The sequence below is a fragment of the Zalophus californianus genome, chromosome 1 (assembly GCF_009762305.2).
Source record: "Zalophus californianus isolate mZalCal1 chromosome 1, mZalCal1.pri.v2, whole genome shotgun sequence".
Classification (NCBI taxonomy): domain Eukaryota; kingdom Metazoa; phylum Chordata; class Mammalia; order Carnivora; family Otariidae; genus Zalophus; species Zalophus californianus.
In genome coordinates, this window is record NC_045595.1 from 6804686 (window position 1) to 6816389 (window position 11704).

The 11704-nt window shown below is 40.9% G+C and overlaps 1 pseudogene; it reads left to right on the forward strand.

Moving 5' to 3' along the window:
* Nucleotides 1–10239: 10239 nt before the first annotated feature.
* LOC113916536 lies at nt 10240–11202 on the forward strand (annotated as a pseudogene).
* Nucleotides 11203–11704: the final 502 nt, after the last annotated feature.

Sequence of the window (11704 nt, forward strand, 5' to 3'; positions counted from 1 at the left end):
CCATGATCCATTGTTTTCGTATAACACCCAGTGCTCCATGCAGTACGTGCCCTCCTTAATACCCATCACCGAGCTAACCCATCCCCCCACCCCCCTCCCCTCTAGAACCCTCAGTTTGTTTCTCAGAGTCCATAGTCTCTCATGGTTCATCTCTCCCTCCGATTTCCCCCCTTCATTTTTCCCTTCCTACTATCTTTTTTTTTTTTTTAACATATAATGTATTATTTGTTTCAAAGGTACAGGTCTGTGATTCATCACTTACACAATTCACAGTGCTCACCATAGTACATTCCCTCCCCAATGTCCACCACCCAGCCACCCCATCCCTCCCACCCTCCACTACTCCAGCAACCCTCAGTGTGTTTCCTGAGATTAAGAGTCTCTTATAGTTTGTCTCCCTCTGTTTTCAGCTTGTTTCATTTTTCCTCCCTTCGCCTATGATCCTCTGTCTTGTGATCCTTTTCTCAAATTCCTCATTATCAGTGAGATCATATGACACTTGTCTTTCTCTGATTAACTTATTTCACATAGCATAATACCCTCTAGTTCCATCCACATCATTGCAAATGGCAAGCAAGATTTTGTTTTTTTGATGGCTGCAAAATATTCCAGTGTGTGTGTGTGTGTGTGTGTTCGTGTGTGTGTGTGTATACCACATTTTCTTTATCCAAAGAATGTAAGTTTTTATGAAAGGATAAAACTAATTATAGTAAAAATTGCAGGGGAATAATGTATATAAAGTCAGTGTACTGGTTCCCCTGGGGAAGGAAAATAATCAAGATTGTACAACCTTACAATGTGGGCTTTACCTATATCTCTACTATTAATTGCAATAAAAACACCTAGAATGAGGACAGTGAAGTGTCTCAACTTGATCATATCAACTAGTGGGAAACCCAGCACTTCACTGTTGTCTTTCTGTTATTTTTTGCTGGGGTTTTTATTCACTAGGGATTATAGCCTGGGAGATTTCAATATATATTTAAGGTTTTCTCATGCTGTAGGCTTTTGTCATATAAATATTTTTAGGTTTTTATTTTTTATCAACCTATAATTCTGATTCATATTTTCTTTAATTCATTTTGATTGCTATATGGTTCATCATCTGTCCATGCCAAATGAATATTGACATCATTCCTGTGCACTTCATTCCTTTCCTAAACAATAGAGATTCCCAGCTAGAGTTTCAGCTCATAAACACTTCTTTGTGATTTGCAGTCATCATGCTAAGGCTTTACTCTCTTTTTATTGTCTTTCCCCTGTTGTCCACCCCTTCTGAGAAATGAAATATTCCAGGTGTCATTGGACTAAAAACCACACACACACATGATAGCAAATGTTATTAGGAGGGTCCCATATGCTGAGTCCTGTGTTGGCTGCTTTTCTTCTCTGCACTGCTCTTCACTGCAACATCCCCATAAGACTTGATGACAGTTTCCACTCTACATTGAGGACACCAAGGCCTCCATACACTTGAAAAGCTTTCCCCATTTACAAAGAAGTGCTGGTTTGGGTTACATTCAGAGTTCTGAAAGTAACTAACACACCAAATGATAAAAGTGTCATGGCCACTTCCGTCTCCTCCAGGTGAGGGAGCACTACTGCTTTACAGAAGTAATCCTGTTAGGGCACTTGATTATCTTCTAAGTATCTTATAAATCTGCACTGTCTTGAAGGTCTTTGTCTTCCAGGGACCAAAAAATGTCTGAATTTTCTTCTACTTTGAAGAGTCTATGTATTTGATTCTTTCTCTCACGTAGCTGCTTTTTAAAAATGATATGCCACCTACCATCTTGGGTGGAAAAGTCCCCTAAGGACAGAGAACATCACTGACATAGTTGCCTAGTTCTCATAGAATGAAACACTAACACAGATGAATAGCATTTCCGTGGAGGAGCCTTATGACTTTCAAGTTTATAAGCAACATTTTTCAACCTATGCTCAGGTGCAGAGCATATACGTGAATGGATGCCATGACCTGCTACATTTTTTTCACACTGCTACTCTATGTCATGGGTAGAGATGGACATGCCTTGTATGTGAGGGAAAGATTTAAGGCATTTCTCAAGATGAAAATACTAAAATTTTGAAAGGAACTTAAACATGAGATGGTTTAGGAATGCAAATGCTGTATCATCCAGAAGCATTAACAATGATTGGTCAAGAGAGTCAAGTCATCCCATATGTGGAATTTAAGAAACAAAACAAATGAGCTTAGGGGGGAAAGTGAGAGGGGGGGCAAACCAAAAAACAGATTCTTAACTATAGAGAACAAATGGACAGTTACCAGAAGATAGAGGGTGGAGGGATTAGTTAGATGATGGGGATCAAGGAAGGCACTTGAGTTGATCACATGGTATTGTGCAGAGGTGTTGAATCACTGTACTGTTAACCTGAAATTAATATTGCACTGCATGTTAACTAACTGGAATTTCAATAAAAGTTTAAAACCTTAAAAAAAAAGACTGTCAACTCAGTAGTCAGACAATCTGAAATCAGACCCAGTTTTTGCCACACACTATGTATTTCACATCCCTGATGTAATCTCACCTCACCTAAGTGTCCCCATGGGTGAATGGAGTAATAATATGATTTAACTCATCAGTAATCTGACACACCTTTCAGATGATTCTGAGCATGTCAACGATTGGACAGCAGACTCTGTAGAATAGATTGGATAATTTCATTCTTGTTTTTCTATTTGTTTGAAGGCAGAAATACTCCTGAAGAAAACATCATTCTTAATCATTTTAACCTCAGCACTTAGCACAATGCATGAAACAAAGCTGGTGATCAAAAAAACGGGGGGGTGGGGCAATAGAGGGAAGAGGGGAAGAAGAGTGGGAAGTGATGATAGAGGGAAAACTTAGCAGAGGGAAAGTTGGAACATTCCCATGGATCCTTGATAGTTTTTTATTTTTTTCATTTTTTTTTTTTAAATTTTTTTATTGTTATGTTAATCACCATATATTACATCATTAGTTTTTGGTGCAGTGTTCCATGATTCATTGTTTGTTCATAACACCCAGTGCTCCATGCAGAACGTGCCCTCCTCAATACCCATCACCAGGCTAACCCATCCCCCTACCCCCCTCCCCTCTAGAACCCTCAGTTTGTTTTTCAGAGTCCATCATCTCTCATGGTTCGTCTCCCCCTCTGACATACTCCCCTTTTCTTCCTCTCCTGTTATCTTCTTCTTTTTCTTTTTTCTTAAAATATGTTGCGTTATTTGTTTCAGAAGTACAGAACTGTGATTCAACAGTCTTGCACAATTCACAGCGCTCACCATAGCACATACCCTCCCCAATATCTATCACCCAGCCACCCCATCCCTCCCACCCCCCAACCACTCCAGTAACACTCAGTTTCTTTCCTGAGATTAAGAATTCCTCATATCAGTGAGGTCATGTGATACATGTCCTTCTCTGATTGACTTATTTCACTCAGCATAACACCCTCCAGTTCCATCCATGTCGTTGCAAATGGCAAGATCTCATTCCTTTTGATGGCTGCATAATATTCCATTGTGTATATATACCACATCTTCTTTATCCATTCATCTGTCGATGGGCATCTTGGCTCTTTCCACAGTTTGGCTATGGTGGACATTGCCGCTATAAACATTGGGGTACACGTACCCCTTCGGGTCCCTACATTTGTGTCTTTGTGGTAAATACCCAGTAGTGCAATTGCTGGATCGAACGGTAGCTCTAATTTCAACTGTTTGAGGAACCTCCATACTGTTTTCCAGAGGGGTTGCACCAGCTTGCATTCCCACCAACAGTGTAGGAGGGTTCCCCTTTCTCCACATCCCCGCCAACATCTGTCGTTCCCTGACTTGTTAATTTTAGCCATTCTAACGGGTGTGAGGTGGTATCTCATTGAGGTTTTGATTTGGATTTCCCTGATGCCGAGCGATGTTGAGCACTTTTTCATGTGCCTGTTGGCCATTTGGATGTCTTCTTTGGAGAAATGTCTGTTCATGTCTTCTGCCCATTTCTTGATTGGATTATTTGTTCTTTGGGTGTTGAGTTTGATAAGTTCTTTATAGATTTTGGATACTAGCCCTTTATCTGATATGTCATTTGCAAATATTTTCTCCCATTCTGTTGGTTGTCTTTTGGTTTTGTGGACTGTTTCTTTTGCTGTGCAAAAGCTTTTTATCTTGATGAAATCCCAATAGTTCATTTTTGCCCTGGCTTCCCGTGCCTTTGGCGATGTTTCTAGGAAGAAGTTGCTGCGGCTAAGGTCGAAAAGGTTGCTACCTGTGTTCTCTTTTAGGATTTTGATGGACTCCTGTCTCACGTTTAGGTCTTTCAACCATTTGGAGTCTATTTTTGTGTGTGGTGTAAGGAAATGGTCCAGTTTCATTCTTCTGCATGTGGCTGTCCAATTTTCCCAACACCATTTGTTGAAGAGACTGTTTTTTTGCCATTGGACATTCTTTCCTGCTTTGTCAAAGATAAGTTGACCATAGAGTTGAGGGTCCATTTCTGGGCTCTCGATTCTGTTCCATTGATCTATGTGTCTGTTTTTGTGCCAGTACCATACTGTCTTGATGATGACAGCTTTGTAATAGAGCTGGAAGTCCGGAATTGTGATGCCGCCAGCTTTGCTTTTCTTTTTCAGTATTCCTCTGGCTATTCTGGGTCTCCTCTGGTTCCATACAAATTTTAGGATTATTTGTTCCATTTCTTTGAAAAAAGTGGATGGTATTTTGATGGGGATTGCATTGAATGTGTAGATTGCTCTAGGTAGCATTGACATCTTCACAATGTTGATTCTCCCAATCCATGAGCATGGAACGTTTTTCCATTTCTTTGTGTCTTCTTCGATTTCTTTCATGAGTATTTTATAGTTTTCTGAGTACAGATCCTTTGCCTCTTTGGTTAGATTTATTCCTAGGTATCTAATGGTTTTGGGTGCAATTGTAAATGGGATCGACTCCTTGATTTGTCTCTCTTCTGTCTTGTTGTTGGTGTATAGGAATGCCACTGATTTCTGTGCATTGATTTTATATCCTGCTACTTTACTGAATTCCTGTATGAGTTCTAGCAGTTTTGGGGTGGAGTCTTTTGGGTTTTCCACATACAGTATCATATCATCTGCAAAGAGTGAGAGTTTGACTTCCTCTTTGCCGATTTGGATGCCTTTGATTTCTTTTTGTTGTCTGATTGCTGTGGCTAGGACTTCTAATACTATGTTGAATAGCAGTGGTGAGAGTGGACATCCCTGCCGCGTTCCTGACCTTAGGGGAAAAGCTCTCAGCCTTTCCCCATTGAGAATGATATTCGCTGTAGGTTTTTCATAGATGGCTTTTATGATATTGAGGTATGTACCCTCTATCCCTATACTCTGAAGAGTTTTGATCAAGAAAGGATGTTGTACTTTGTCAAATGCTTTTTCTGCATCTATTGAGAGGATCATATGATTCTTGCTCTTTCTTTTGTTAATGTATTGTATCACATTGATTGATTTGCGGATGTTGAACCAGCCTTGCAGCCCAGGAATAAATCCCACTTGGTCCTGGTGAATAATCCTTTTAATGTACTGTTGGATCCTATTGGCTAGTATTTTGGTGAGAATTTTTGCATCCATGTTCATCAAGGATATTGGTCTGTAATTCTCTTTTTTGATGGGGTCTTTGTCTGGTTTTGGGATCAAGGTAATGCTGGCCTCATAAAATGAGTTTGGAAGTTTCCCTTCCATTTCTATTTTTTGGAACAGTTTCAGGAGAATAGGTATTAATTCTTCTTGAAATGTCTGATAGAATTCCCCTGGGAAGCCATCTGGCCCTGGGCTTTTGTTTCTTGGGAGATTTTTGATGACTGTTTCAATTTCCTTAGTGGTTATAGGTCTGTTCAGGTTTTCTATTTCTTCCTGGTTCAATTTTGGTAGTTGATACGTCTCTAGGAATGCACCCATTTCTTCCAGGTTATCTAATTTGTTGGCATAGAGTTGCTCATAATATGTTCTTATAATTGTTTGTATTTCTTTGGTGTTGGTTGTGATCTCTCCTCTTTCATTCATGATTTTGTTGATTTGGGTCATTTCTCTTTTCTTTTTGATCAGTCTGGCTAGGGGTTTATCAATCTTGTTAATTCTTTCAAAGAACCAGCTCCTAGTTTCGTTGATCTGTTCTACTGTTCTTTTGGTTTCTAGTTCATTGATTTCTGCTCTGATCTTTATGATTTCTCTTCTCCTGCTGGGTTTAGGCTTTATTTGCTGTTCTTTCTCCAGCTCCTTTAGGTGTAGGGTTAGGTTGTGTATTTGAGACCTCTCTTGTTTCTTGAGAAAGGCTTGTATTCCTATATACTTTCCTCTCAGGACTGCCTTTGCTGTATCCCAAAGATTTTGAACAGTTGTGTTTTCATTTTCATTGGTTTCCAGGAATTTTTTTAATTCTTCTTTGATTTCTTGGTTGACCCATTCATTCTTTAGTAGGATGCTCTTTAGCCTCCATGTATTTGAGTTCTTTCCGACTTTCCTCTTGTGGTTGAGTTCTAGTTTCAAAGCATTGTGGTCTGAAAATATGCAGGGAATGATCCCAATCTTTTGGTACCGATTGAGACCTGATTTGTGACCTAGGATGTGATCAATTCTGGAGAATGTTCCATGGGCACTAGAGAAGAATGTGTATTCCTTTGCTTTGGGATGGAATGTTCTGAATATGTCTGTGAAGTCCATTTGGTCCAGTGTGTCATTTAAAGTCTTTATTTCCTTGTTGATCTTTTGCTTAGATGATCTGTCCATTTCAGTCAGGGGGGTGTTAAAGTCCCCCACTATTATTGTATTGTTATCAATGTGTTTCTTTGCTTTTGTTATTAATTGCCTTATATAATTGGCTGCTCCCATGTTCGGGGCATAGATATTTACAATTGTTAGATCTTCTTGTTGGATAGACCCTTTAAGTAGGATATAGTGTCCTTCCTCATCTCTTATTACAGTCTTTGTTTTAAAATCTAGTTTGTCTGATATAAGGATTGCCACCCCAGCTTTCTTTTGGTGTCCATTAGCATGGTAAATGGTTTTCCACCCCCTCACTTTCAATCTGGGGGTGTCTTTGGGTCTAAAATGAGTCTCTTGCAGACAGCATATTGATGGGTCTTGTTTTTTAATCCAATCTGATAGCCTGTGTCTTTTGATTGGGGCATTTAGCCCATTTACATTCAGGGTAACTATTGAAAGGTATGAATTTAGTGTCATTGTATTACCTGTAAGGTGACTGTTAACTGTCTGTTGTCTGTGTTCGTTTCTGCTCTTTGCTGCTTTTAGGTTCTTTCTTTGCTTAGAGGACCCCTCTCAATATTTCTTGGAGGGCTGGTTTCGTGTTTGCAAATTCCTTTAGTTTTTGTTTGTTCTGGAAGGTTTTTATCTCTCCTTCTATTTTCAATGATAGCCTAGCTGGATATAGTATTCTTGGCTGCATATTTTTCTCGTTTAGTGCTCTGAAGATATCTTGCCAGTCCTTTCTGGCCTGCCAGGTCTCTGTGGATAGGTCTGTTGCCAATCTAATGTTTCTACCATTGTAGGTTACATATCTCTTCTCCCGAGCTGCTTTCAGGATCTTCTCTTTGTCTCTGAGACTCGTAAGTTTTACTATTAGATGTCGGGGTGTTGACCTATTATTATTGATTTTGAGAGGGGTTCTTTGTGCCTCCTGGATTTTAATGCCTGTTTCCTTCCTCACATTAGGGAAGTTCTCTGCTATAATTTGCTCCAATATACCTTCTGCCCCTCTCTCTCTCTCTTCTTCTTCTGGGATCCCAATTATTCTAATGTTGTTTCGTCTTATCATATCACTTATCTCTCGAATTCTGCCCTCGTGATCCTGTAGTTGTTTCTCTCTCTTTTTCTCAGCCTCTTTATTTTCCATCATTTGGTCTTCTATATCGCTGATTCTCTCTTCTGCCTCATTTATCCTAGCATTTAGTGCCCCCATTTTTGATTGCACCTCATCAATAGCCTTTTTGATTTCGATTTGGTTAGATTTTAGTTCTTTTATTTCTCCAGAAAGGGTTTCTCTAATAACTTCCACGCTTTTTTCAAGCCCAGCTAGTATCTTTAAAATCATGATTCTGAACTCTAGGTCCGACATCGTACTAATATCGGTGTTGAGTAGGTCCCTGGCTGACGGTACTACCTCTTGTTCTTTTTGCTGAGGTGATTTCTTTCGTCTTGTCATTTTGTCCAGAGGAGAATAGATGAATGTGAGAACAAAATGCTAACAGGTTAACAACGTCCCCAGCAAATATACTGTATACAAATCAGAAAAGACTTGACACCAGGGGAAAAGAAAGGGAAAGAAAGAAAAAAGAAAGAGAAAAAGAAAAAAAAAAAAAGATAAAAACTAAAACAAAACAATACAAAAAAGGCAGAATATGATCAAATATGATCAGGCTAGTGCATAGATCAGTGCCACACACTAGATTTTGGGCGTATTTTGGTCTGTTAGAAAAAAGTGCCTCCTAAAATTTTAAAGGAAGAAAGACATATATGTACAAAATAAGGGTTGATACAATAAAGGGATGGAAGATGACTGTAAAGATGAAAATTATAAAAGATTTTATAAAAGGACTTGGTAAGATAAGTTGTTTGAAAAAAGAAAGAAGATATAAGAAAAAAAAAAAAAAGGAAAAAGGGAGAGAATGTGATCAGGCAGGAGACTAGAACAAAGCCATACACTAGTGATTTAGGGTATATTTTGATCTGTTAGAAGAAACTGTACCTCAAAATTTTAAAGAGAGAACAACTTATATATATATGCCAAAAATAAGGGTAACTACTATGAAGGGATAAAATATGACTCTAAAAATGAAAAATAAAAAATGTTTTTTTTTTTTTAAAAAAGGGATTTATAAGATGTTGGTTGAAAAAGGGAAAAAGAAAAATAAAAAAAAACAGTCAACAAAAATTAACTTTGATGAAATAATGAATCATGGTAAAAAAAAAAAAAAAAAAAAAAAGCCATGAATCTATGTGCAGTATTCCCCTAGCGCTGGAGTTCTCCTATTCTCCTTGATCGATCAACTTGGTCTTGGCTTGCTGGCTGTTTGTGCTGATCTTCTGGGGGGAGGGGCCTGTTGCCGTGGTTCCCAAATGTCTTTGCCGGAGGCGGAATTGCCCCGCCCTTGTCGGTCCGGGCTAAGGAAGCTGCTCCGGTTTGCTCTCAGGAGCTTTTGTTCCCTGCAAGCTCTCGGTACAGCTTTGGAGGCCCAGGGCAGAAATGGTGGCCTCCCAATCTCCACTTGAAGGAGCTGAGAACTCGGGGCCCCGCTCCTCAGTGTGCCCCCAGAGAAAAGCAGTCACTTCCGTGTCCCCGGTCTCTGGCCGCACTCCGTGCTCACCCGGCCTGTGACCGAGCGTTGCTCTCTCTGGCACCCGACCCCGCGCGGAGTCTCCAAACCCAGCAGATCCCTGCAGTGCGTTCCCGCACCGCTCCTCCCCGGGAAGGAAGGGGAGTCTCCCCGGATCTGCTGCTTGTTGGGTCCCTGCTGGGGGAGCCGTGCCCCGACTGGGCCGCAGATCACAGTTTATGGCAACCCCGAGCTGAGAACCCGCGACTCTGCTCCGTATCTGCAGCCGGTTTCCCTGCTCTGATACCTGGGAGCTCTGCTGCACTCAGGCACCCCGGTATCTCTGTGACCCCAAGGGTCCTGAGTCCACACTGTCCCACGAGGGTTCCACCCCCCGTTTAGCCACTGCAGCGACGTCCCTCAGCGGAGCCGACTTCTAAAAGGTCCGATTTTGTGCTCCGCGGCTCTAGCACTTGCCAGAAGCGGCCGGCGGAGGCCCCTCCCCCGCCGTCTATCCTCCCGAATATCGCCTCGGATTCACTTCTCCGCAAGCCCTACCTTCCAGTAAGTGGTCGCTTCTCTGTTCAGAGAGTTGTTGCTACTCTCCTGTTCGATCTCCTGTTGAGTTCGTAGGTGTTCAGAATGGTTTGATCCCTATTCAGCTGAATTCCTGAGACCAGACGAAATCTAGGTCTCCTACTCCTCCGCCATCTTGCTCCGCCCCTTTTTCATTTTTTTTTTTAAAGCACTGGCTCTCAAACTTGGGTGTATATGAAATTCATCTGGAGGGCTTGCCAAAAATAGAAAGCTGGTCCTCAACTCAGACTTTATTAGCAGTATATCTGGACTGATACCAGAATTTATATTTCTAACAATTCCCAGGTGATGTTGCTGTGGCTCATCCAGGGACTGTTCCTTTTCTTTTTTTAATTTTCACTCCATCTTTTCCATCAGATTCATCAACATCATGGAACCCAGAAACCAAACAGTATTTTCAGAATTCTTTCTCTTAGGATTGACATATGATCCAGAACTGCAGCCCCTACTCTTCAGTCTGTTCCTGTCCACGTACCTGGTCACCATCCTGGGAAATCTTCTTGTCATCCTGGCTGTCATCTCTGACCCCCACCTCCACTCCCCTATGTACTTCTTCCTCTCCAACCTGTCCTTGGTTGACATCTGTTTAAGCACGACCACCATCCCAAAGATGCTGGTGAACATCTAAGCACAGATTCAGAGCATCAGTTATACAGGCTGCCTCACCCAGGTCTGCTTTGTCTTGACTTTTGTTAGCTTGGAAAATTTTCTCCTTATAGCCATGGCCTATGACTGCTATGTGGCCATCTGCCATCCCCTGAGGTACACCATTATCATGAACCCTCAACTCTGTGGCCTGCTGATGGTGTTCTCACTGCTCATTAGCATTGTCAGTGCCCTGCTCCATAGTATGATGGTGCTACGGTTATCTTTCTGTAAGGACATGGACATCCCCCACTTCTTCTGTGAGTTTCCTCAAGTTGTCAAGCTTGCCTGTTCTGATGCTTTCATCAATAATATCCTGGTGTATTTTTTGGCTAGCTTACTTGGGGGTGTTCCTCTTTCTGGAATCATTTTCTCTTACACTCAAATTTTCTCCTCTGTTTTGAGAATGCCAGCAGATGGTGGAAAGTATAAAGCTTTCTCCACTTGTGGGTCTCATCTGTCAGTTGTGTCCTTGTTCTATGGGACAGCTGTTGGTGTGTACATTAGTTCTGCAGTTAGTGACTCTTCCAGGAGGAATACCATGGCTTCAGTGATGTACATCATGATTCCTCAAATGATGAACCCCTTTATCTACAGTTTGAGGAATAGTGACATGCAGGATGCCTTGAAGAAATTTGTCAGCAGGACACCTTCTTTTCTGTGATTGTGCCATGTACCTTGGGCTGGGTTGTAAAAAATAAATCAAAGTTATACAAATCACAGGAGAACCAGAATGCTTACTATTTCTGTCAACAAATGCTTCTAACATGACTAGATAACATAACAGCCAAGTATATTTAAACTTAGGGTTGAAACTTAACTTTTATTTTTATTCAGCTTTTTTATGTTTGACAAGTTATTTCAATTCTTACTGCAGTGTTTTACTCAGTTCCATAGAGGTAGAACCTGAGGCAGAGGTCAAAGTTTTATACTGTTTGTATGGATGACTTTCAGAAGAAGGAAAGTTGTACAGTATGGATAGCTCAGAGAAAGGATAGAAGCATGACTGTTGTCATATCTAGAGACTGGCTTACAGCTGATCCTGTGATTAGACCATGTCAATTGAAACCCAAAGTCAGGTCAACAGTGAGGCAAAGGAGTTCACCTTTCACACCCCAGCTTAGTATTTATGGAGACCAGTCACTGGGAAACTGTATTCCTTTGAG